This window comes from Pinus tabuliformis, chromosome 6, assembly GCF_031772625.1.
Source record: "Pinus tabuliformis cultivar Carrire ecotype Pingquan chromosome 6, CPIR1, whole genome shotgun sequence".
In the NCBI taxonomy this organism is placed as follows: Eukaryota; Viridiplantae; Streptophyta; class Pinopsida; order Pinales; family Pinaceae; genus Pinus; species Pinus tabuliformis.
Window position 1 is genome coordinate 1,624,343,971 of NC_142292.1, and position 26,029 is coordinate 1,624,369,999.

General features: G+C 37.2%; 1 pseudogene; it reads left to right on the forward strand.

Moving 5' to 3' along the window:
* The first annotated feature begins 871 nt into the window (after positions 1–871).
* The window catches only part of LOC149265126 (uncharacterized), a 119,317-nt pseudogene continuing 94,159 nt past the window's right edge, over positions 872–26,029 (forward strand).

Sequence of the window (26,029 nt, forward strand, 5' to 3'; positions counted from 1 at the left end):
TTGACACATACATGGCAGGGAACCCACTGGAGGTCAGAGCCCAAATAGCTGGCTGGGAGTGAGAACTAAATGACAACATAAGAAACCAAGACATTCCCATGGAAGAATGGGAGGACATGGTTCATGACCCAGGTAACTCCCGCGGATGGCACACACTCTTTAGACAAATGATCCAACAATACTAGGTCATGAAGAATGTGGTGGCCCGGGCTATGACTCTCAACTGAGAATAGGTAGCAAGAAAAGGTTTGGAGGCACAGAAGGACACCAAGGAGAAAGATTTCATCAGAGAAGAGTTACTCATAGCGGCAGTCCAAATCCAAACTTATCGAAATAACTTAGCACTGGGGAGAATTGAACAAACACTGCAGGATATGAAGAGGAGAGAGATGCTGGGTTCGATTGCCAAAGCGCCAGCCCCAGTGATATCCTCGGACGAGGAGTAAAACCGAGTTCCAGCTACATTTTGCTGAATTTCCATGACGAATAGTTTTTACTTGTTAAAATTGAATTGCAGTGTAGATAGTATAGATAACGTTGTTAGGCTGATAGAGAAAGACTTATTTAAATTTTTGGACAGCTTTTAATGCTGATAGGGGGCCACTTGGTTTCCTTCGGGCAGGTTGAGGCCACGAAACAAATAGAAAAGTTGAATTTGGACAGATAATATAAATAGTGAAAGTACTACCAAGTTTACAATTTTTTTTGACAATTACCATCCTCTTAAGTTTTAGAAAATTAACAGGATAAGATATGCACACTTCGCTCTATCAAAAAAAAGAGAGATATTAAATACCCAACTAAAATCTGACTTCTAATCTTAAAACCCATATTCCTCAAATTTAACTTTGCGAATTTCATACATGACAGGATGGTCATTCAAGAAGGAGAGGCATTCGAATCCCATGCGGCCTGGGAACTGTTCGCCGAAATCAGAAAGGGTTTGCCCACGAAAGTTGAATTTAAAGTCACAGATAATACCATCATAGAGACGATAGGTTACGAGGTCGAGTTGCATCCTCGACCTCCTTCACATTCCCAAATTTTCACAGCCTACAAACCCCGTAAGTAGTCGATCCATCAGATTGTGGTTCGGTGTTATATTTTCAAAGCCCAAGAGGAAATGTATGAGAATGGATGTAAAAGAGATTTTATAATGGATGTATGTGTGCCATCTATGCTCATAGAAAAATGACACAATTCTATGATGGATCAATGAATTTATGTGAACCCCTAACAAAAGTGCTTGGAAATTTCCAAACACCAGTGTGCCCATCCCATCAAGTATCGACGTTCTGGAGTTTTTGGAATTTTCCATACATTACATTCTTTAGATGAAGATGGGAGCCTGACTCCTTCTTAAAGGTGATAGTGAAAAATCCCTTTGGTACTATATGTTCCATCATCTCTAAGTTATATGTGTAATTGCAAGTCCTTCTCCTCCAAGTTTCCCTTGAACTCCTTACTTTCTGTCATATGATATGAGGCACCAAAGTCTAAGTACCACTCACTCCCTCTTACTGTGCTTTCCATGCAAGCAATGAGGGTGAATTCCAACTTGAATTGTGATGTGAGAGCATCTCCTCCTACTCCCGCTGCATGCTCCTTACTGGATTTCGTGTGTGGACACTTGGTTGCATAGTGTCCATACTCATGGAAGTGAAAGCATTTAATTTTACTGAGGTCTTTCTTCTTGCTATGGTTCTGGATGAATTATGCCTTGCCTAAGGACTTCATGCCTTTAACATTCTTTCCTTTGCCAACTAGAGCACAATATTCTTCCTCATCATATATGGATGTGACACAATCTCTATTGTTTCTTCTAATCTCCTCCTACACCAAATCAGACCAAATTATCTCCTAATATGGTAGCTTGTCTCTTCCATTAAATGAATCCTGATAGTTGTGCCAGGATTTCAGAAGGCCAAGGATTGTTGAGCTCACAAGTTCAAATGATGGCACATTTTCTCTTACTCCTCCAAGTTCATCTCAAACATGAGTGAATCTGGATGGGTATTTAGGAGTGGTTTCATTTTCTGCATTCGAATGTTTATGAGTTTATCTCTTAATCCATTTTGTTGGCATCATTGCTTCAATCTATGTGGATTATAATAACCGAGGTGAAAATTACATGTAATAAATGTTAATAAAGGCCAAATAATAAACATGATTATGGGACACTTATTCCAAGCTGATAGTTGGGTTAAACATCCTAGTGTGTGTGTTCATTTAGTTTATTATGGCTAAGGAAATTGGTAAAGGCAATGGCAAAGACATTTGAAAGGGAAAAATGGCATTTTATTTATGAAAATAATGGAAATTAGGAGAAAAGGAAGGTGAAAAGTCACAAGTTACATGTGAGGAGGAAAATGAAGGAAAATAATGGAAAATTGAAGAAAATAGAGACCTGATTAATAAAAAGGCTTGTGAGGATCAGTTGGTACCTTTTGTCAGTTCTGTTTTGGAGCTCTCTCTCTATTCTCTCTCTCTCTCTCACATTGTTGGACACTTAGAGTTTTCTTGGAGCACTTCAACATTGGATCAAGAAAATAAAAGAATGAAAAGAGGAAGCAAAGATAAAGAAAGGAAGAGTAGGATCAAGCGGCTACAATAGGATTATTTGCAGGTATCGAGTTGCATGTATGATTTCCTTGCTAGTTTTGGCATGCATGGTTATGCATGTGTGTTCTTGGTTCTCTTGCTATCATTGGCATGGGTATTTCCAGATGTGATAGTGTTTTTTAGCCTTGCCTTGCCATTTTCGGATAGCCATGGTGTGGTGGGTTCTCTTGTCTTTGGTTGAGATGGATTTCTGGATGAACTCGAAGCTGAGTGGGGTGGTCTCAGGATTATTCACAAGGCATAGGAATCTCAAGATGGGATACACAGTAAATCATGGATGTGAACACCTCGATCGAGCCTAGAAATCCCTTGATCAGAGAATTTCAGGATACATGATAAAGCTCAGTGGTGAGTACCCTTGATTGGGCCTAGGAATCCCGGGATGGGATACACAATAAATTACAGAGGGTAGAGACCTCGTAGGCCTAGGAATGCCTTGAAAAGTAATGGCGGGATACATAGTAAAGCCGAGAGGTTGAGACAAACAAATACCTCATGGTTTATGTGGAGATATTCGGAGGCATCCATGCTTGTTTAGGGCATAGTAATCTGGTTTGGATTGTGGTAAAGCTTGGTTCTATTGATGAGGGTGAGGTGGTGTAGCCTAGGGAAGCCTTAGTTGATTTTTGGTTATCAATCCCATATTCATGCTTGGAATATGGCACAGGGGTGATTCACTAAAGAGAGATTTGGGTCAACCAATCTATGGTTGGGTGGAATGTGGAAGTCTCGAATATGGTTGGCCTAATCATTCATTAGTAAGAGTTTATTCTCCTTGGTATTTTATGTGCAAATGTACTGGTTCATATGTGGTATTTATGACTGTCATATCCATGTTATTTTTGTTGTTTATATGTTGGTTAAGAGTATCTTTTATGACAATGATGATGTATGGATCTCATCATGTTTTGATTCGTAAATGAATGAGCAATGAATATATGACCTAATAGCTGATAATGCAGCTAATGTGATAAGGCATCAATGCCTCCTAGTGAATCTTAGATAAGTATGAGACCCATATAATCAGATCTGTTGTTATAACCTGTAGGATGCATATTTGTGATGTGTTTGATGAAATTTCTGTCATGGCTAGTAGGGGTCCAGTCAATTCCTTGATCAAGTTTGTTATCAAAAGCATTGTCTTCATGTCCTTTATGAATTCTGGAAGTTTCATAAGTTTCTAGACAATGATTGGGTCCTATCCCTGGAGAATAGCCTTAAATTTTTCAGTCACTAGCATAACACAAGAATAAAAAGGCTACAATTAGACCCAGTCATGCTCATGGGAGTGGCTAGGGCTCTCAGTCACTTGGAGGGCTTGGAAAGGGAGTGACTTGGGCTCCAGGTCAGTAAAAATGTTGATTTACCTCATGAGTTGGTCACCTGGAAGGGTGGGTTGGCTCCTGAAGGTTTTGTTGCATGTGTAGAAGGTTAGTTTGGTTCGGTTCTGTCTGTTCCACTTCCACAACTATACATGGGGAGTCAAATCACATCATAGTAGCCTCTCGTCACATGTTTACCCCAATGGACTAGGTAGCTTGGGTAAATGTGGGAGGAGAGTGTTGCAGGGTGGTATCATAGCATGATTCACCCCTTGGACTGGATGGGTGGTGTGTTGGTCATGCATTCATGTTGATTGCATATGTGTTACTTATACTTTTGGTCTATGTGCTTGTTGCATATGCATGGTGTTGGTCATGATTGTAGTTGTGTCACCATGTGAAAGTTGATGGTGTTGTTGTTGAATGTGTCAGCATGAGTGTATGTCAGTTAAGCATTGTTTATGCATGACAATGTTTACATGTTGTTAAGCATACATTGATATGGTTGTAGTTGGCATGCCTGAGGTCATGATGTGTGGTTGGTATGGTCATGCATTGATGACTGGAATATGGTTAGGATGATATCTATATGTTGCTATGATTATGATTATACATGTATCATGCTAATATGGTTGATCTCTCAAATGGGATATCCTCCCTAAACTATACTAAGCCATGTTGGTTATGCTTATGTTTTTTTTTAGCTGATATGGTATACTTGAAAGAAAGAGATCAAAGATGACTATCAAGGTGGTAGACTATAGATCATGAGATTCACCTTATGGATCAGACAAGAAACATGGTGTTAAGAATTCTTCTGAATTAATAGAAACATTGATAATTTTGAAGGTAGAAATATGAAGTTGCAAAGAAGACAATGATAGAATCATGTAGGAATAGGCGAAACAAGCAGAAGTACAGTAATCCTTTAGAGTTTTTCAGAATTGCAGTGACAGGGGCCACTTCAGATCAACCATGGGTTGGAAGATAAGACTAATGGGGCATTTTGCAGTAGGTCTCATGGCGGTCACAGGTTAGATAGAGATGCCACAATTAGAGATGGGAGGCTCTTGGATACTCTGGATAGGAGAGGTGATGGACACAAGTACTATTCTAGTTCTAGTTCTGACAGACACTATTATCATCATCATTATCACCCTTATAGGAGTGACAGGGGATACTTTCCAAATGATTTTAAGAAAGCTAAGCCACCTACCTTTGAAGGATATTTGAAGAAGGCAAAGGATGCAAAGGCTTTGTTACTTGGTATGAAGAAATTATTTGAGTTGCATAATTACATAGATAATATGAAGGCCAATGTATCTATATTCATCCTGAAAGGTAAAGAAAATATCTGGTGGGAAGATGTAAATTGGTCCAAAGACATCAGGACAGAAGAGTTGATTTGGCATGAATTCAAGAGAATTTTCAAGATGAAGTACTTTTTAGAGAGGTACTATGACAACAAAGCTAAGGAAATCTATGAACTAAAAATGGGATCAATGATAGATGAGGAGTATACGACCAAGTTCCTGGGGTTGTTGAGGTATGTACTATACCTTAAAGATGAAAAGACTAAAGTTTATTGTTTTTTTTAGTGGATTTCCATTAGCATTTAGAGATCGGATTAAGTATGATGATCCTCAGTCACTTGAGGATGTCATTGGGAAATTGAAGCACTGTTATGAGCATTCAAAATGAAAGACAAAATATCAACAAGGTTGGAAAGGGAAAGACAAAGATAAAAGTAAATGGTAGCTGAAAAGAAAAAGGCCTCAGAATGTAGAGGAGAAAGAAAATATTACACCTTACAAGAAGTTCAATGTAGCTAGATAGGGACATGGGTCACAACCTAGAGGGCAACAGAATAGAGGTGATGGTACCCGATGGTTGGAGTGTTGGATATGTAGTAAGGAGCATATCAAGAGAGATTGCCCACAATATTAGGGTGGTAGGCCTCATATTTATGGTGCATAGGAGGCGCATACTATTGGAGATTTCAGGTAGAGAATTCCTCGTTTCTATGCAACACCGCATAACATGCACTCATATCACAAAACATCTATCATTGAGATGGACGTTAAGATTTGTGATCAAGTTGTTTCTATTTTGATTGACCCTGGATATAATTATAGTTATGTTAGTCCTAACTTGGTGGATAAGTGTGGTTTGAATAAAGAAGTGCATGCATAATCTTGGTTAGTATAGTTGGCTACAGGTACAAACAAGAGAGTTCATCATTAGGCAAGATCTTGTGCATTTGAACTGAATGGTATGCCTACATCAACACATTTGAATGTATTGTCATTGGGATCATACAATATTTTGTTGGGAATAGACTGGTTGTATATTTATAGGACTAAGGAACTGATGTCAGCTAGACTGATAAGAATGTGTGCTGCAACAAATGTATGGCTCAGAAGGATTCCTATGGTAGTTGCAGGATTCATGTGGAGGATCATCATGGTGGGTGTGATTTCATTTGTACAAAAACTTAATGAGCAGAGAAGTTTGTAGTCATATTCTAGAAAGTGGTATGACTCAAAGCCTACATTGGACCCTCTCCATAGTAAAGTGCTCAAAACAAGCTTTCCAATGATATGTGGAAGTCCAAAAATGGACTCCTGGATCAAAAGATATGGTCTGTTGAAGTTTCAAGTATTTGAAGCCTTAGGAAGGAAGGAATATCAGAGATCGCAATATCAAAGGTCCATAATATCAAAGATTGCAATATCAAAGGTCCAACGCATTTTACATCACAATATTGGAGGTCCAATACATCGAAGCAGGCAATATCGAAGGCTGGAGGAGCATCGACACATCAGAACATCGACGTATCACATAATCAAAGCTTCTTAAAGTGAGAACCTTTAAAAAGTTGCGATATCATAAAGTGTTGATAGTATTAGTGAGTGTCAAGGAATGTCAATAAAGTATTAATGAAGGATTTCATTGCAAAACCAAAGGTTGACAGGCCATTTTCTCTCTCCTCTAGTGGGACACATGGTAGCATATGATTGGCTTCGATAAAGATACATGGCAACATATGATTGGTCCTGATAAAGCTACAGTGGCATCTGCCGTCAGTATGACGTGGCGATATGATAGGACACATGGTAGGAAGTTTTGTTATTTTGAGGGGCCTAAGGGAACAAATCTGGATGACACATGTCACCACTTATGAGGTGACACGTGGAGTGAAGACATCATATCAGGGGTCGACATATCGGAGGTTGAGGATGCTGGAACTTTAGAACAATTGGTATTTTAAAAAAATTTGATGAGATGGGTTATGATATTGGGCTAGCACATGGCATCTCGAACACCACTAAGGCTACCCCAGTTGATCGCTCCCAACTCTAGAAAGTGGGGAATTCAAGTGGTTAAGGGGAAAGTGACAGGCGAATCGACCGAGTACCTAAAGAGGAACATTGTGGTTAAAGATGTGGCATGAATGGAGGCACTCACTGGCATGGCATGGAGATATTTTTCTTGACCATCATTCAATTGTTCCAATTTGTTATTTTTTTGTATTTTAAAGAAAGGAATCAAATTTGTTGCAATGATTTGGATAGTAGAGCCTTTGGACGTAGAGACAGATGGAGCTCAGCTGAGATATTTTGTAACTGTTTCTCAAGCTCCCCCTCCTCGTAAAAAGAGGGAAAAAACACTTAAATAAGGTTCAAAATGTTTGGAAAGAACTCTTCGAAAGGACCTTTTCTTGGTTTCATGAAGACAATGTTGTGAATATCGATGTATGTATGTTTCTCAGAAAATTAATGCAATATTTTTGGTCATTTAAACTTATTGGATTGTAGTATGTTCATCTCCATTTGTGTTTTCATATATGTTGAATATTATTCTCAGATTGCATGTCAAGTAGCTTCCAGATATATTTCTTATTAGATGCAGATTCATTTCAGTCAAGTTATTGATAGATAATGCCTAGATAAGATTCATTTCGATCAAGTTATTAATGGATAATGCATGTACGGATGTGGAAATTAAGTTTTTAAAAATAGCTCCATGTATCTTAGGATTCCATAAACATTTACTTTCTCTCATTTCTCTCTAAATCCAAATATACAAAATTCTTAAGGTTTAAGATTTGGATGATGGATTTCTCCTTTACTTTCTTCTACAATTACATGTATCTTAAGAACTGATTTGCTACAAGCTCTCAATTTGATTTGGCCACCACTGATAGAGGATCATTTCCTGTGTATTCTTGTGTGTGTGTGTTGGTTCATACATTGTATCTTTATGAATGGTTTTGAATCAAGCTTATTTGAATTACATGAAAAACTATGGTGCTACAAGTCCTTAAGAAAAATTTGACAACACTAATTAGGATGTCCTAGGCATCGGTCTCCTATCAACCCAGAGATTGTCTCTAGGAGTGACAATAGACTAGTTGTATATTCATAGGACTAAGGTGGATTGTTATGAAAAATCCATTGAGTTCTTGGATGACAATGGGGAATAAAGACTTTTATAGAGTAAGAAGAAAGAAACATTAGTTAGAATGGTGACAACTATGAAGGAAAAGTACAGTAGCAGAAAATGATGTGTGCTATTTGTAGTGCATGCTTCTAGCGATAAAGCTAAGGAGGATGAGAATGCAGAGATATTAAGTAGGTACCTAATTTTATAGTAGTTTTAGGATGTGTTTCCAATAGAGATTTCAGAGTTTCTACCTCACAGATAAGTGGAATTTTATATTGAATTAGTAATAGGGGTAGCACTAGCATCAAAGGCAGCGTACAGGATGAGCACTCCAAAGTCGGTAAAGCTGAAGTTTCAGTTGAAGTAAATGCTTGACAAGGGATACATTAGGCCAAGTGTATCACCATGGGGTGCATCAGTATTTTTTTTGAAGAAGAAGGATGGGACTCTAAGGTTGTGCACTGGTTACATGCATTGAACAAGGTGACCATCAAGAACATGTATCCATTGCCGAGGATTGATGATTTTTTCCTTCAGTTGAAGGGAGCAACAATGTTCTTGAAGATTGATTTGAGATCAAGATATCATTAGGTACACATCAAGGAAGAGGAAATTTACAAGACAAATTTCCAGACTAGGTATGAGCATTATGAGTTTGTTGTAGTTCCATTTGGTTTGATTAATTCTCCAACTAACTTTATGTCCTTGATGAATAATGTGTTGCATCCTTATCTGTACAAGTTTGTTATTGTGTTCATATATGAAATCTTGATATATTCTAATAATGAGGAAGAACATGTCAAGCATTTAGCAACAGTGTTGAGACTAGTAAGGGAGCATCATTTGTATGCCAAGCTTAGCAAATGCAGTTTCTTTGAGACAGGGGTACATTACTTGAGACATGTGATCTCCAAGGAAGGTATAACAATGGATCCAGAGAAGATAAGGGATATCATGGAGTGGGAAACTCCTATAAATGTTGATGAGGTAAGATAATTTATGGTGCTAGCAGGTTAATATAGGAGGTTCATCAAGAACTTCTCTCATATTTCATATCCTATTACGTCACTACAGAGGAAAGGTAAGAAATTTGAATGGACAAAGGAATGTGCAGTGAGTTTTGAATAGTTGAAGTAGTTGTTGACAAATGCTCCAATGCTAAATATTGTAGATCCAAACAAAGAGTTTGTGGTGTGTACAGATACATCTAAGAGAGGACTTGGCAAATGCCTTATGCAGGAAGGACATGTAGTATCCTATGAGTCACAGGAAATGAATGAGCATGAGTAGACTTATATGACACATTATCTTGAGTTGGCAGCAATCATCCATGCATTAAAGATGCGGAGGAACTATCTTCTTGGCAGGAGGTTTGTACTGATGAGTGGCCATAGTGGATTGAGGTATCTATTTGACCAGTTGAATCTGAATTCCAAACAGACTAGATGGTTGGCTATGACTAGTGAGTTTGACTTTGATATCAGGTACATCAAAGGTAAAGAGAATAGGGTTACATATTCTCTTAGCAGGAAGATATAGGTGAATCATATAGTAGATGTTGTAACATGCATTTTTGTTGCTTGTAGTATTCATTTTTCATACAAGAACTTGAAAATATTTTAAAAATAGATAAAAGCAAAAGGAAGGAGTAATAATGGTATATCGGGTATGCTTTCTTTGTAAAGGAACAAGTAAAAATAAAAGAATCAACCCCGGTATAGCCAAGGATTAAGCCAATGGTTATATGAATGTATACGTATATATATATATATATATATATATATATATATATATATATATATATATATATATCGCAAAGCATATTGTGTATCAGAATCGCAAAAGAAACAAGTTATAAAGTGTCAAGGATCCGGACCCAAAATATATATATTATATTTAAAAGCCCGGCGGGTCCGTAAAGCGCCGAATGCATATGTATTGGTTCATTCACCGATTGTCGATTGCGATTCACGATAGCCGGACCTGAAAAGATATATATTGCGTTTATAATGCCGGCGGGTCCAAAATAACATAGAGCACTTATTATATATGTATGTGATCCTGCCGATTGCGATCCGCGATAAGGGCACCCGAAATATATATATATATATATATATATATTTGTAAAGTCCTAGCGGGTCCGCTATATCGAAAAGCCCTGCATTTTTATATGTATTTATATTATAAAGGATTGTAATAGAAATAAGCACTGAACAGGCCGGATCAAGGCATATATATATTATGTTTTATAAGCCCCAACGGGTCTGCGAGGCGTACGAAAAGGCGGATTTAAAGTTACAAGTGGGATTTTGGGTGGAGAAAAAATGGTAAGTGGTTTTTATTGGAGCTCACCCGATCCCACTTATCATTCGACATGTAGCAGCCGGGTGGAGAGAGAAAACCGCCCATTTCGGGCGGGTATTCTCTGGGCTTATGTCCCACCCGAAATCTTTATAGACCGTCTGATCCGAAAAGCACAGATCTACAATGGGGATATATCGGTGGAAAAGGTATGCCTCGATAGTTGTGCGGAGCCCATATTAAAAGCGGAAAAAGCATGTTTTATGGCATATTTCTATTATAAAAGGTATATAATGGAAAAAGCACAAATATGAAGGATTTATGCATAAGTCCAATATTACCATAGTTATGCGGCTTAAGGGTGCGTAAAGTTAAGTTTTGCAGTGATATATCGGGCTGATTGCGATTTGCGATGGAAGTCAACGGAGCGCTAAACAGGCAGATTTGACAGATTTATAAAGCAAGATTAACTCTTTTGAGTTCCGTATTAATCAAAGGTTCGCGTTAATTTCACTGTGTAAAGTGGAAAATCAGGGTTAGAGCCGAATCTGAAGAGGAAGACAATCAGGTATGTTTTCTTTGTATTTTGGCCAATCAAAATGCCCATGTAAGCCCAAGATTACACAAGCTAAACGCATTTCATTACGGCTAAAACGAATTAAGCATCATTAGGGCATTTACAGAGGAATTCGGCAGTGGATTAACAGAGCAAGCCAACAGTTATCGTCCCCTTCTGAATTCAGTTATGTTCCTGTTATTTCATGTTCTTTGAGGTGTCTTTTACCCTCTGTAAAATCCTGTAATAGTTTTTACTTCATATAGTTAGAGAAGCAGTTAAATAATTTTGGCAGTTTCAAAAATCAACAACCGTTCCACAATGTATAAAAAGAGGAAAATTTACAAAGAAAGGGTTCGAATTTTGGAGAACCTGGAGACTAAGCCACTGTATTTGTGATATAGCTGTTGATTAATGAAAGAATCAGAAGTTTCCATGAATTGTTGGGTATAATTTTGTAACTTCTCTATTATGTGTCATCTAATATTTTCTTCTTTCAAGTATAGTAATGAAGCTGCAGGTCTTTATTTGCTTATGTAGATAAAGTTAAAATTCCTTAAAAGAGCGCTCCTATACTTGAATTTTTCACCTTCCTTTCTAAGTTATATAGAATAGTTTCTATGAAATACCAGCATATTATCTTTAACTTCTCCAAGAGTCACAGATAGTAGTATCTGTGTTAAACAACATATTGTCTATGATTCAGTTCTCAGTTTCATAATTCTTCTAAGTTATAGATAGTAGTTTATGTGAAAGATGAGCATATTATCTTTAACTTCTCCTTCAAGAATTCTTCATTCATCATTTATATCTAGCAACAAATGGCATTCTGATATGTTCTGGTCATACATGTATTAAGGGTTCAAGACCAAGTTCTCCAGGTCCTTCATTTGAGGACACGACAAACAATAAAGTGACAAATAAGTGACAGTAAAATAATATTTATTAATGTCTTAAGCACAATTTCTCCACAGTTAGGAAATTGGTTTCTTAAGGTAAAAATTAATTGGCGCCATTGTCGGGGAGAGAAGACAAGAATACTTTTCCCTGGGTTTTCAATATTTTCCTCTGGTTGTTCAGTGAGGAGGAAATATTTGGCTGTTTTGAATCAAAATAATAACTCTGGCTTTAGGAAGACCGCATACAAGATCAGAAACTTCATAACAGAAGGTTCAAGCTCTTTCAAATCCTAAAAGGCTAGTTTCTAGGAGGGTTGGAGGTCTAAGATTCCAAGTACACCAATTCCTATATTTTCTACATCAGGCAGCAATTCACCTGGACATTCATATGATAAAGAGTCATATTTTTCATCATCTTCATTTCAGGAACCTAACTGTCAAGGCAAATCTTTAGAATCTGTTTCTTTTCATTTATCTACTATAGTCATTCAACCTCAACCAACAGCTACATTACCACCTCTACACATTCCATCTACTTCTCAGTCTGGTTCCACATCTATTGGTAATCAAAGTTCAATAAACATGGTAGTACCTGCAATCGTGATGAATAGGTATGCACCCCTTCAACTGCCACAACTGTTTAATCAAATGCCATAGGATTACCTCAAAATTCTTCCTCATTTTACAGGGGAAGATGAACAAACTGTAGAGAATCATGTGTCAGTATTTTGCAATTTTGCAGATAGCCTAAACGTTGAACATTTAGATGTTATTCTAAGACTTTTTGTTCAGTCCTTGGATGGAGAAGCAAGGAAATGGTTTAAAGGACTTCCTAATAATTCTATTCCTTCTTGGGAAGAGATGGAACGTTTATTCATCCAGAAATGGGGAGAAAAAAGAGACCATGGGTATTCATTAACAGAGTTTAATGCCATAAAGAAGAAGTCTGATGAAACTGTGGCCAAATTTGTCAGAAGATTTAACAAATTGTACAATAGACTCCCAGTGGAGATTAAGCCTCCTCCTGCTGGTGCAAAAATAACTTTTGTAGGGGCTTTTGAATCAAATTTTGGATTCACATTAAGGGAAAGAAGATCTCCAACCCTTGATCAGATCCAAACAGATGCATTAGAGATAGAAGCAAATCTGGTGGCTGCAGGAAAAGCACCAGAGACACAACCTACCCAAGACAAGGGAAAGGAAAAGATAGAATCCTCTCAAAGTCAAGCATTGGAGGATATGTTTAAAACTTTTTCAGATAAGTTAAATAAATTAGAGTTAGAAAATAAGAATTTGCAGAAGAAAACACAGTATAATAAGAACTTTAATCCCCAATACAGAAGACAACCTTTGCAAATCCTGCAAAGGGAAAGAAAAGATCAAAATCAGATTCAAGCACCATTATATATAGAAGCAGATCCTGGTGAAGAACAACCTGAAGATCAAATTTCTACGTTATATGCAGTAGATGAAGATGAACTTGGTATCAAAGGAGAAGAATATGTATATGATGAAATAGATGCCATTCATGATGAAAATGAAATTGATGAATATTGGAAACAATTTTCTGATTTTATGCAGGCTGAACTACATAAGAAGTATGACTTGAGATCGAGGAAAAGATCAAGAAATCAAGAAAATGAAAGTGAGTAGCAAGTTTCAACTTCCTCACCAAAGGCGACTCCACAAGAATCTCAGCCTGCAAAACAAGTAAATAAAGGAAAGCAACAACAGAACGCAAATGGCAAGACACAGATACTTCAAGGTGAGTCTTCTCAAGATCAAACTGAAAAAATTCCTTTGGAGAAACTTGTTTCAATTCCTCAAGTAATTCCAGTCATGAAGAAAGGTGAAGATGAGAACGAAAGGACTACTAAATAGGGTCACTTGTTTAGTCTTACTAAGGAGTTGGAAAAGGTAAGAATACAAGTTCCCCTTACAGAGTTGGAAAAAACACCTATTTATCAAAAGGAGATTGCTGAGTTTATTAATTTAAAAGAAAATGAGAGTATAAATGACATTGTAAATCTGCAAGAGGATAAACCAGTAGTGGTTTTTGGTCCACATGTAGAGGAAGTAGATTCTTCAATACCTCCTTTTTATATTTCCTTATTGGTTCATGATTTCCTCCTACATAATTGTATGTTTGATTCGGGAGCTTCACATAATCTTATGCCTTTGTCAGTGATGAAGCAACTAAATCTACAAGTGACCAAACCTTATATGGATTTGTATTCTTTTGATTCGAACAAATTCAAGTGTTTGGGGGTTATTAAGGATATGGCAGTGTCACTAGCCCAAATTCCAGCTAGAAGCTTGGTCATGGATGTTTTAGTAGCAGATATCCGTACTAGATTTGGAATGCTTCTATCTAGGTCCCGGGGGGCTAAATTGGGAGGTGTTTTGAAGCTAGATTTTACATATGCTGTTATACTGATTTTTGGTGGGGAGGAGAGGAGATTGTACAGAGAAACTAGGTTTGTAAAAACAATTACAAAAAATGGAGCAAGAAATTCACCTGTATATAGTCAGGAGAAGGATGACTTTGCTTGTTTCACATTGCATGATAATGCAGAGCTGGCTGAAGATAATCAGAAGCAGCTTGCTTCAGCCAATGTAATTACAGAGCTGCAAACTGAAGAAGTGTGGAAATGTTTCTTTGATGGAGCTTATTCCAAGGAAGGAACAGGTGCTGGTTTTCTTCTAATTGCACCTGGAGGTAATATGTTCCCTTTTTCTTTTAAATTAGAGTTCGAGGCAACAAACAATGTGGCAGAATATGAGTCCTTGATTATTTCTCTACAAACAGCTAAACAGATGGGAGTTAAGTCAATTTCTGCTTTTGGAGATTCGGAGCTAATTATTAAGCAAATAAAATATCACTACCAAACAAAGCATCCTAGGCTCAGGGCATACAGAAATGAGGTATGGGATTTGATTGAGAACTTTTTTGAAGCTTTTAACATTCAATTCATTCCAAGAGATGAGAATAGATTAGCAGATTCATTGGCTATGGATGCCTATACTTTCAAGCCTCCTATTAATCCAAGACTAAGATATGAGGTAGAAATGAGACACAGACCTTCTATTCCTCATAATGTTAAGAACTGGCAAGTTTTTGAGGATGACCAGCAGATTAAGGAGTTTTTGACTATGGTGGAAGAGTTCTAGGGCATAAAAATTGATCAGGATGAAGAAGAGACAATAGAAATTGCAGAAGTCAGTGGTTTAAAAGATTCAATAGCAAATCAGAAGATCTTTCAATTGAAAGATAATATTCTTCCAAAGGGACTTGTTCCTCTTGAAAGGATTTTTAATTCCAATGATGTGGCTATGGACTTAGGGAAAATTTCACAGGATGAACATATTCACGATCACAACATTGGAACTAAGGAGAATCCCAGGTTAGTCAAATTATATGGTGGAGTTTCACCTAATTTTCAAGAAAGATATATTAAACTTTTCAAGAATTATGTTGATGTCTTTGCATGGTCCTATGAAGATCTCAAAACCTATGATGTAAATATTATTCAGCATAAGATTCCTTTGAAGGAGGGAATTAAACCCTACAAACAAAAGCTTAGACAGATAAATCCTCTGCTTCTACCATCAATTGAAAAGGAGGTCAAGAAGTTGCTTGATGCCAAAATAATAGTCCCACTCAGGGATTCTAATTGGGTGGCTAATTTAGTACTTGTGAGAAAGAAAAATGGAGAAATAAGGTTATGTGTGGACTTCAGAAATCTCAAAAGGGCTTCTTTGAAATATAACTATCCATTGCCTAAGATGGATCATGTGTTGCAAAAGGTAACATGATCTTTTAGAATGTCAATGCTAGATGGATTTTCTAGTTATAACCAGGTGGCTATGGATAAGGAGGATCAGAAGAAAACAACGTTCAAAACTCCATGGGGAACACTTATGTATGGCAGAATGCCTTTCGGATCGATGAATGGAGGTGCTACATTTCAAAGGGCTATGGACATTGCTTTTGTTGGAGATAAGTTTGTAGTAATATATTTGGATGATATTACTATTTTCTCAAAGTCTGATGAAGAACATTTGGACCATTTGAAAAGGACTTTTGATAAATGTAGAAGATTTGGACTTTCCTTAAATCCCAAGAAATCCATTTTTGCTCTAGAGGAAGGAAAACTATTGGGACACATTGTTTCCAGAGATGGAGTGAAGATAGATCCAGCCAAAGTACAAGCTATGCAAAAAATACCATTGCCTAGGAGTAAAAAGGATATTCAAAAGTTTCTGGGAAAGATAAACTTCTTGAGAAGATTTGTATCCAACTATGCAGAAATTGTAAAAGAAATTACTAATATGATAAAGAAGGAGAATGAAGTGAATTGGACCAAAGAAGCTAGAGAATCATTTTCTAGGATTAAAGAGGCATTATAGGCAGCTCCAGTCTTAATCAACCCTGATTACCAAAAGCCTTTCCAAGTTTTTTCATTCGCATCATCAAGTTCAATAGCTGTTGTCTTACTGCAAAAGAATGATGAAGAGAAAGAGCAGCCAGTTGCATTCTTCAGTAAGATTCTTAGGGATTCTGAGCTGAAATATAATATTCTTGAGAAACAGGTGTATGCTTTGGTAAAAGCCCTAAAAGCTTTTAGAACTTATGTGCTGCAGTCACAAATCATTGCTTATGTGCCAAACGCTGCAACGAAAGATGTATTATTGCAGGGAGATGTAAAAGGCAGAAGAGGAAAGTGGATAGCCAATATCCAAGAATATGATTTGGACATAAAATCCACAAAGTTGGTGAAAGGACAAGGATTGGAAAAAATGTTGACAGAATCAAACTTTCAGGCATTGGGAATTAACTTGTTGGCACCTGTGGATGAAAAAGCAGCTGAAGAAAATGAAGGAGAGCAAGATCTAGGTATGAAGATCAGGTATAAATTTTTGTGTTCAGAATGGTATAAGCATATAATTCATTATTTGTGTTTTCTTTCTTGTCCCCAATCCTTATATAGAACAAAGTATAGGGCACTAAAGATCAAGGTACAACCATATGTGATTGTGGAAGGCAGATTGTACTGGAAGGATCCTTCTAGAATTTTATTGCCATGTTTAATAGAGGATGAATTTATAGAAACAATCAAATATTATCATGAGGGGTTTTGTGGAGGACATTACAGTTGGAAAGTAGCTGCACATAAGATCCTTCAGGCAAGATTTTATTGGCCGACTTTATTTGGTGATACATATAAGTATGTTAGAAGTTGTCAGAAGTGTTAGATTTTTGCTAAGAAAAAGAGATTAGCCCCTTTACCTTTGATTCTAGTTTTCATAGAGGAGCCATTTAGACAATGGGGATTGGACTTTGTTGGAGAAATCAATCCACCTTCAAGTAGACAACACAGGTGGGTTCTCACAGCAACTGATTACTTCACCAAATGGGTAGAGGCAATTCCTACTAAGAGAGCAAATGATTAGATAATAATGAAGTTCCTGGAGGAAAATATTTTCAGCAGATTTGGATGCCCCATTAAAATTATAACAGACAATGCTCAAGTCTTCAATTCAAGTAAGTTCATTGCTTTTTGTCACAAGTATAATGTTATTTTGTCCCATTCAACAGCTTACCATCCTCAGGGAAATGGATTAGCTGAATCTACTAACAAAACTTTGATGAAGATCCTTAAGAAAACCATTGCAGAAAATCAAAGAGATTGGGATTCTAAGTTAAAGTTTGCTCTGTGGGCTGCTAGAGTAACTACAAGAAGATCTATAGGGAAATCACCTTTTGAATTAGTATATGGAACTCAGGCTCTGTTTCCAAGTCAACTTGTGAAGCCGGTGATTGCAATGATTCAGGAGGCAAAAGAAGAACCAAATGCTTTGATAAGAAGAATGAACAAAGTGGTGGAGCTAAATGAGAACAGGGACAAGGTAAGAGACAACTTGATTATGTATCAATCCAAGATGAAAAATATTTTTGACAGAAAAGCCAAGGAAATTGATTTTAAAGTTGCAGATTTAGTATTGAGATGGGATACCAGAAGAGAAGATAAGGGTAAACATGGGAAGTTTTATCCTCTCTGGTATGGCCCTTTTAGATTTCTGAAGTAAGATCCAATAATACCTTCATTCTTGAGAATCTTGATGGTGAAACTCTACAACTGCCTGTCAATGGGAAATACTTAGAGCATTACTTCGAGTTTTGAAGAATAAGAATCATTTCATTGTAAATACCAGAGTGAAAACAGTGTACAAATGCCATAGCATTTCAATTTATGCAAAGAAATATATGACTCCATGCCCAAGGTGAAGGCACTACTCTGCAGTTCTTAGTGCTTCTGTGGCAAAAGCACTATCCCCTGGTGGAGCCAGATGTTGTGACATGCATTTTTGTTGCTTGTAGTATTCATTCTTCATACAAGAACTTGAAAATATTTCAAAAATAGATAAAAGAAAAAGGAAGGATTAATAATGGTATATCGGGTATGTTTTCTTTGTAAAGTAACAAGTAAAAATAAAAGAAACGGCCCCGGTATAGCCAAGGATTAAGCCAATGGTTATATGAATGTATACGTATATATATATATCGCAAAGCATATTGTATATCAAAATCGCAAAAGAAACAAGTTATAAAGTGTCAAGGGTCTGGACTCGAAATATATATATTATATTTAAAAGCCCGACAGGTCCGTAAAGCACCGAATGCATATGTATTGGTTCATTCACCAATTTCCGATTGTGATTCACCATAGCCGGACCCAAAAAGATATATATTGCGTTTATAATGCCGGCGAGTCCGAAATAACACAGAGTGCTTATTATATATGTATGTGATCCCGCTGATTGCGATCCGCGATAAGGGCCAGACCCGAAATATATATATATTTTGGTGTAAAGTCCTGGTGGGTCCGCTATATTGAAAATCCCTGCATTTTTATTTCTATTATAAAGGATTGTAATAGAAATAAGCATTGAACAGGCCAGACCCAAGGCGTATATATATTATGTTTTATAAGCCCCGGCGGGTCCGTGAGGCGTACGAAAAGGCAGATTTAATGTTACAAGTGGGATTTCAGGCGAAGCAAAAATGGTAAGTGGTTTTTATTGGAGCTCACCCGATCCCACTTATCATTTGACACGTAGCAGCCAGGTGGAGAGAGAAAACCGCCCATTTCGGGCAAGTATTCTCCAGGCTTATGTCCCACCCGAAATATTTATAGACTGTCTGATTCGAAAAGCGCAGATCTATGGTGGGGATATATCAGCGGAAAAGGTATGCCTTGATAGTTGTGCAGAGCCTGTATTAAAAGCAGAAAAAGCATGTTTTATGGCATATTTCTATTATAAAGGTATATAATGGAAAAAGTGCAAATATGAAGGATTTATGCATAAGTCCAATATTACCATAGTTATGCGGCTTAAGGGTGCGTAAAGTTAAGTTTTGCAGTGATATATCGGGCCGATTGCGATTTGCGATGGAAGTCAACGGAGCGTTGAGCGGGTGGATTTGACAGATTTATAAAGCAAGATTAACTCTTTTGAGTTCCATATTAATGAAAGGTTCACATTAATTTCGCTGTGTAAAGTGGAAAATCAGGGTTAGAGCCGAATTTGAAGAGGAAGACAATCGAGTATGTTTTCTTTGTATTTTGGCCAATCAAAATGCCCATGTAAGCCTAGGATTACACAAGCTAAATGCATTTCATTACGGCTAAAACGAATTAAGCATCATTAGGGCATTTACAGAGGAATTCGGCAGTGGATTAACAAAGCAAGCCAGCAGTTATCATCCCCTTCTAAATTCAGTTATGTTCCTATTATTTCATGTTCTTTGAGGTGTCTTTTACCCTCTGTAAAATTCTGTAATAGTTTTTACTTCATATAGTTAGAGAAGTAGTTAAATAATTTGGGCAGTTTCAGAAATCAACAACTATTCCACAATGTATAAAAAGAGGAAAATTTACAAAGAAAGGGTTCGAATTTTGGAGAACCTGGAGACTAAGCCTCTGTATTCCTGATATAGCTATTGATTAATGAAAGAATCAGAAGTTTCCATGAATTGTTGGGTACAATTTTGTAACTTCTCTGTTATGTATCATCTTATGTTTTCTTCTTTCAAGTATAGTAATGAAGCTGTAGGTTTTTATTTGCTTATGTAGATAAAGTTAAAATTCCTTAAAAGAGCGCTCATATACTTGAAGTTTTCAATAGTTTCTGTGAAAGATCAGCATATTATATTTAACTTCTCCAAGAGTCACATATAGTAGTTTCTGTGTTAAACAACATATTGTCTATGATTCAGTTCTCAGTTTCATAATTCTTCTAAGTTACAGATAGTAGTTTCTGTGAAAGATCAACATATTATCTTTAACTTCTCCTTCAAGCATTCTTCATTCATCATTTATATCTAGCAACAAATGGCATTCTGAGATGTTCTGGTCATACATGTATTAAGGGTTAAAGACCAAGTTCTCCAGGTCCTTCATTTGAGGACACAACAAACAAATAAGTGATAGTAAAATAATATTTATTAATGTCTTAAGCACAATTTCTCCACAGCCAAGAAATTGGTTTCTTAAGGTACAACAGTAGCTATGAGTTCCTATGGGATAGAATTACAGGATCAGATCTTACAAGTAGGAAGACGAGATAGTAGTATATGGAGGTTATGCACAGGTTGCAAGAAGGTACATGTGCTCGGGATGTGGATTGTCATCTTACAACAGATGGTTTGATCAGATTTAGGGAAACAATATATGTACTAGACAATAGTGAGCTCAAGAATACTATCTTGAGGGAATTTCACACGAAACTGTAATCAAGTCACCCAAGATACAAAAAGACATTGACATTAGTGAAGAAGTTTTATCATTTGCTGAATCTGAAGAAGGACATGGCAGATTTTGTGGCTAGATGTTTGGATTGTCAGTAGTGAAAGGTAGAGTGTAAATATCCAAGTGTATTGCTATAATTGATTATGATTCCAAAGTTGAAATGGGAGGTCATTTCCATGGATTTCATCACAGGTTTGCTCAGGACATCTAGATAGCATGATTCCATCATGGCTGTAGTAGACAGGTTGATAAAGGTAGTGAAATTCATTGCAATGAAGCCTACATATTCAACTAATGATGTAGCACATGTATTCATCAGAGACGTAGTGAGGTTGCATGGTATCCTAAGGAAGATTGTATCAGACAACGTTGCTAAGTTCACTTCCAAGTATTGGAAGGAGATGTTTTCAGGTTTGGAGATAGAGTTGGCCTTCAGTGAAACATATCATATGTAGAAAGAATGACAGACATAGAGAGTTAATAGGATATTGGAGGACATGTTGAGGATGTATGTGAAGCATCAAAAATATAGGTGGGAAGAGTATCTTCGACTGGTTGAGTTTGCTTACAACAATGGTTACTAGGAGTCACCGAGGATGAGTCCGTTCAACGCATTGTATGGGTGGAGTTGTAATACTCCCATTAGTTGGAGTGATCTAGTGAATATGGTGTTAATAGGACCATATATGCTGGTAGAGGTGGAACATGAAATGTAGTTAATAAAGAAGAATATAAAGGCAACATAGGATAGAAAAAAAATCTATGCAGATTAGAACAGGTTGTTTAAGGAGTTTCGGGTTGGAGGATAGGTGTACTTGTGCATCAAGCACAAGAAGAGATCCTTGAGGATTGGATCATGTGCCAAGTTGGCACCTCAGTTTTGTGGACCTTTCAAGATTCTTGAATGGATTGGACCAGTATTCTATCAACTTACACTGCCTCCAACAGTGAAATTCCATGATGTTTTCCATGTGTCATTGCTTAAGAAGTATGTTAAAGATGTTGATCATGTGATTGATAGATTTGTATTGCAGATGGAGCTCGAAGGAGAATTTCAGCTAGAACCACAATGTATATTGCAGAGAAATATTCTCATGCTCAAGAATCGAGCAAATGAGCAGGTTAAAGTGCAGCGGAAGCACTTTGGGCCTGATGAAGCTACATGGGATATGGCGGATAAAATGTGGGATATGTATCCTTCTCTATTCATTGGTTGAGAAATGCCCTTCATATATGTTTTGTTATATGCTTTGGTATATGTACAAATGTATATGGATGTAAATTCTACCACGAGTTGTGTTATAAAGCATAAGCAGTATGGGTGTCATGTCATTATGGTTATCATGTCAGTTTTCTTCTCAACCGGTTGATCATTGTAAATAATGCAACGAGCTAAGTTATAAAGCTCCATGGGCAATGTGTTTTTCTTTCAGCAGTATTTTTGGTTGTAGGTATCATTAAACACCGAGGACGGTGTTCCCCCAAGGGGGAGGGTTCTGTAACAACCCTGGTGAAAATTCCATGTAATCATAAAGTTAATAAATGTAAAATAATAACCATAATTATGGGACACTTACTCCAAGCTTAATGTTGGGAAAAACATCCTAGTGTGGGTGTTCATTTGGTTTATTATGGCTAAGGAAATTGGCAAAGGCAATGGAAAAGGAATTTGAAAAGGGAAAATGGAATTAATTGGCATTTTATTTATGAAAATAATGGAAATTAGAAGAAAAGGAAGGTGAAAGGTCACAGGTTGCATGTGAGGAGGAAAATGAAGGAAAATAGTGGAAAATTGAAGAAAGTAGAGGCCTCATTAATAAAAAGGCTTTTGAGGATTAGTTGGTACATTTTGTTAGTTCAGTTTTGGAGTTCTCTCTCTATTCACTCTCTCTCACACTCTTAGACACTTAGAGTTTTCTTGTAGCACTTCAACATTGGATAAAAAAAAGAAAAGAAGGAAAAGAGGAAGCAAAGATCAAGTAAGGAAGATTAGGATCAAGCGACTACAACAAGATTATTTGCAGGTATCGAGTTGCATTTATGGTTTCCTTGCTAGTTTTGGCATGCATGGTTATACATGTGTGTTCTTGGTTCTCTTGTTGTCATTGGCATGGGTTTTTCTTGGTGTGACATTGTTTTTCAGCCTTGCCTTGTCATTCATGGATAGCCATGGTGTGGTGGGTTCTCTTATATTTGGTTGAGCTGGATTGAGAAATGGACTCAAAGCCGAGTGGGATGCTCTCAAGATTATTCACAAGGACTATGAATCCTAGGATGGGATACATGGTAAATATTAGATGTGAACACCTCGATTGAGCCTAGGAATCCCTTGACCGGTGAATAACGAGATACAAGGTAAAGCTCAATTATGGGTACCCTTGATTGGGCCTAGGAATCCCAGAATGGTATATACGATAAAGTCCAGAGGGTGGATAGTTTGTATGCTTAGGAATCCCTTGACCGGTAATGGTGGGATACACGATAAAACCAAGAGGTTGATACCGAAAAATTCCTCATGATTTAGGTGGAGAGGTCCGGAGGCATCCATTCTTGTTTAGGGCCTAGTGATCTAATGTGGATTGTGGAAAATCCTGGTTCTATTGACAAGGGTGAGGTGGTGTAGCCTCAGGAATCCCTGGTCGATTTTTGGTTATGAGTCCCACATTCATGATTGGAATATGACACGAGGGTGATTGGCTGAAGAGATATTTGGTTCATCCAATCCTCGGTTGGGTGGAACATGGAAGTCTCGAACCTGGTTGGCCTAAGCATTCATTAATAAGAGTTTCTTCTCCTTCATATTTTATGTGAAATTACATTGGTTCATATGTGGTATTTATGGTTGTCATATCCATGTTATTTTTGTTGTTTATATGCTGGTTGAGAGTATATTTTATGATAATGATGATGTGTTTCTCTCGTCATGTTTTATTTCATAAATGAATGGACAATGAATATATGACCTAATATATGATAATGTAGCTAATGTGATAATGCGTCAATGCTTCCTAGAAAATCTTATTTAAGTATGAGACCTCTATACTCAGATTTGTTGTCATAACCTATAGGATTCATATTTGTGATATGTTTAACGAAAAGTATTTCATCGCTAGTAGGGGCCTAGTCAATTCCTTGATAAAGTTTGTTATCAAAATAATTTTCTTCATTTCCTTTATGAATTATGGAAGTTTCATAAGTTTCTAGGAAATGCCTAGGTCTTAGCCCTAGAAAATAGCCTTAAATCTCACATTCACTAGCAGAAAAAGGCTACAGTTGCACTTAGGCAGGCTCATGGGAGAAACTGGGGCTCTTAGTCACTTGGAGAGCTTGGCAAGGGAGCGACTGGGGCTCTAGGTCAGTAAAAATTTTGAGTTCCCTCAGGGGTTGGTCATCTGGAAGGGTGGGTTGGCTCCTAAAGGTTTTGTAGCATGTGAAGAAGTTTAGTTTGATTCAGTTTTGTTGGTTCCACTTCCTTAACTGTACATGGGGAGTCAAATCAAATAATAGTAGCCTCTCGTCACATGTTTACCCTAGTGGATAGGGTAGCTTGGGTAAATGTGGGAGGAGGGTGTTACAACCACTTCTTTAATATAGCCACTTATTTAATGTGGAAGGATTACTACATTGAATTCTGGTTGTTTCTCCTATGATTGTATGATTCTGTCATTGTCTGCTTTGAAACTTCTTATTTCTACCTTCAAATTTCTCTATTTGTCTGCTAAGTAGGAATAATGGCCAACAATATGATACTCATATGATCCATAAGGAGAATCTCGTGAAATTTAGTCTAGCATCTTGAAAGTCATATTTGATCATTTTCCCACAAGTATACCATACCAGCTAAAACAAAACTAAAATATAACCAACATACCTCAATATAGTTTAAGGGTGGATATCTCATTTGCAAGATCAACCATATTAGCACGATATATGTATAATCATAATCATAACAACATATAGATATCATCCTAACCATAGTCCACTCATCAATGCATGAACATACCAACCACACATCATGACCTCAGGCATGATGTTATGCTCTTGACCTGCGAGAAATTCTAGAATAGTAGAAATGTGAAGATATATAGCCTAGAACATAGAATAAAATGAGAAAAACAACAAGTATTTTATTATTCAGAAATAGATTCAATGTTCACTTGCCTCTTCGAGGGGGCAACCTCCAGCAAAATAGATCTCGATTAAAATAAGACTCGATGATATTTCCTTTACTAACAAAGAATATTTATAGGTAAATGACATCCAAAACCCTAACTACTAGTGGTCCCTTGCATAATACAGGTTAACCACTTTATTGATTAACTGTGGTTTGTTTACAACTAACTGTTGTCCCTTTTCTCTAATGCGGGTCAACCACTTACAATTATTAATGCGGGCTTTATTTACTCTCTAACTAACTATGACTATGACTCGTCCCATTGGGCTTATTACATAAATAAAGGGGTTAGAGTTGGACCCTAACATGCCCTCCCCCTTGAAAAGAAGCCTTGTCCTCAAGGATGAAGCTACGAAAACCATTGAATAATAGTGGTTGGTTCCTAGGTCACATCTTCTGGAGATGTGTCTTTCCACTTGACAAGGAATTCCTTGATCGTGCGGTCACGGATATGTCTTTCACGAGTATCGAGAGCCTGTTATGGTTGGAGCTAGAGTGAGCCTTCCTCATCCAATTCAGGTAGACTGGTTTGAATTCTGCAATTTTTCCCCACCACTTTCTCGAGGCATGATACATGGAAGACCAAATGGATTTTTGAAGTTGGTGGAAAGGCCAGTTTGTAAGCGACTGATCCTATGTGCTAAAGTATTTGATAAGGTTCATAGAATTTTGGTGCTAGTTTCTGGAAGCCCTTTTCTTTGAGATATGTTTTCTTATATGGTTTCAGTCACATGCATACTTGATCGCCTTCTTGAAATGTGTGCTCAGAATGATGCTGATCTGCCTGTTGCTTCACTCGATTATGAGCTTGATGTAGATTATATTTGAGATGAGCTAGCATGGTGGCATGGTTCCAGAGGAGTTGATCATCTACCTACACCTTAGAACATCCAAGG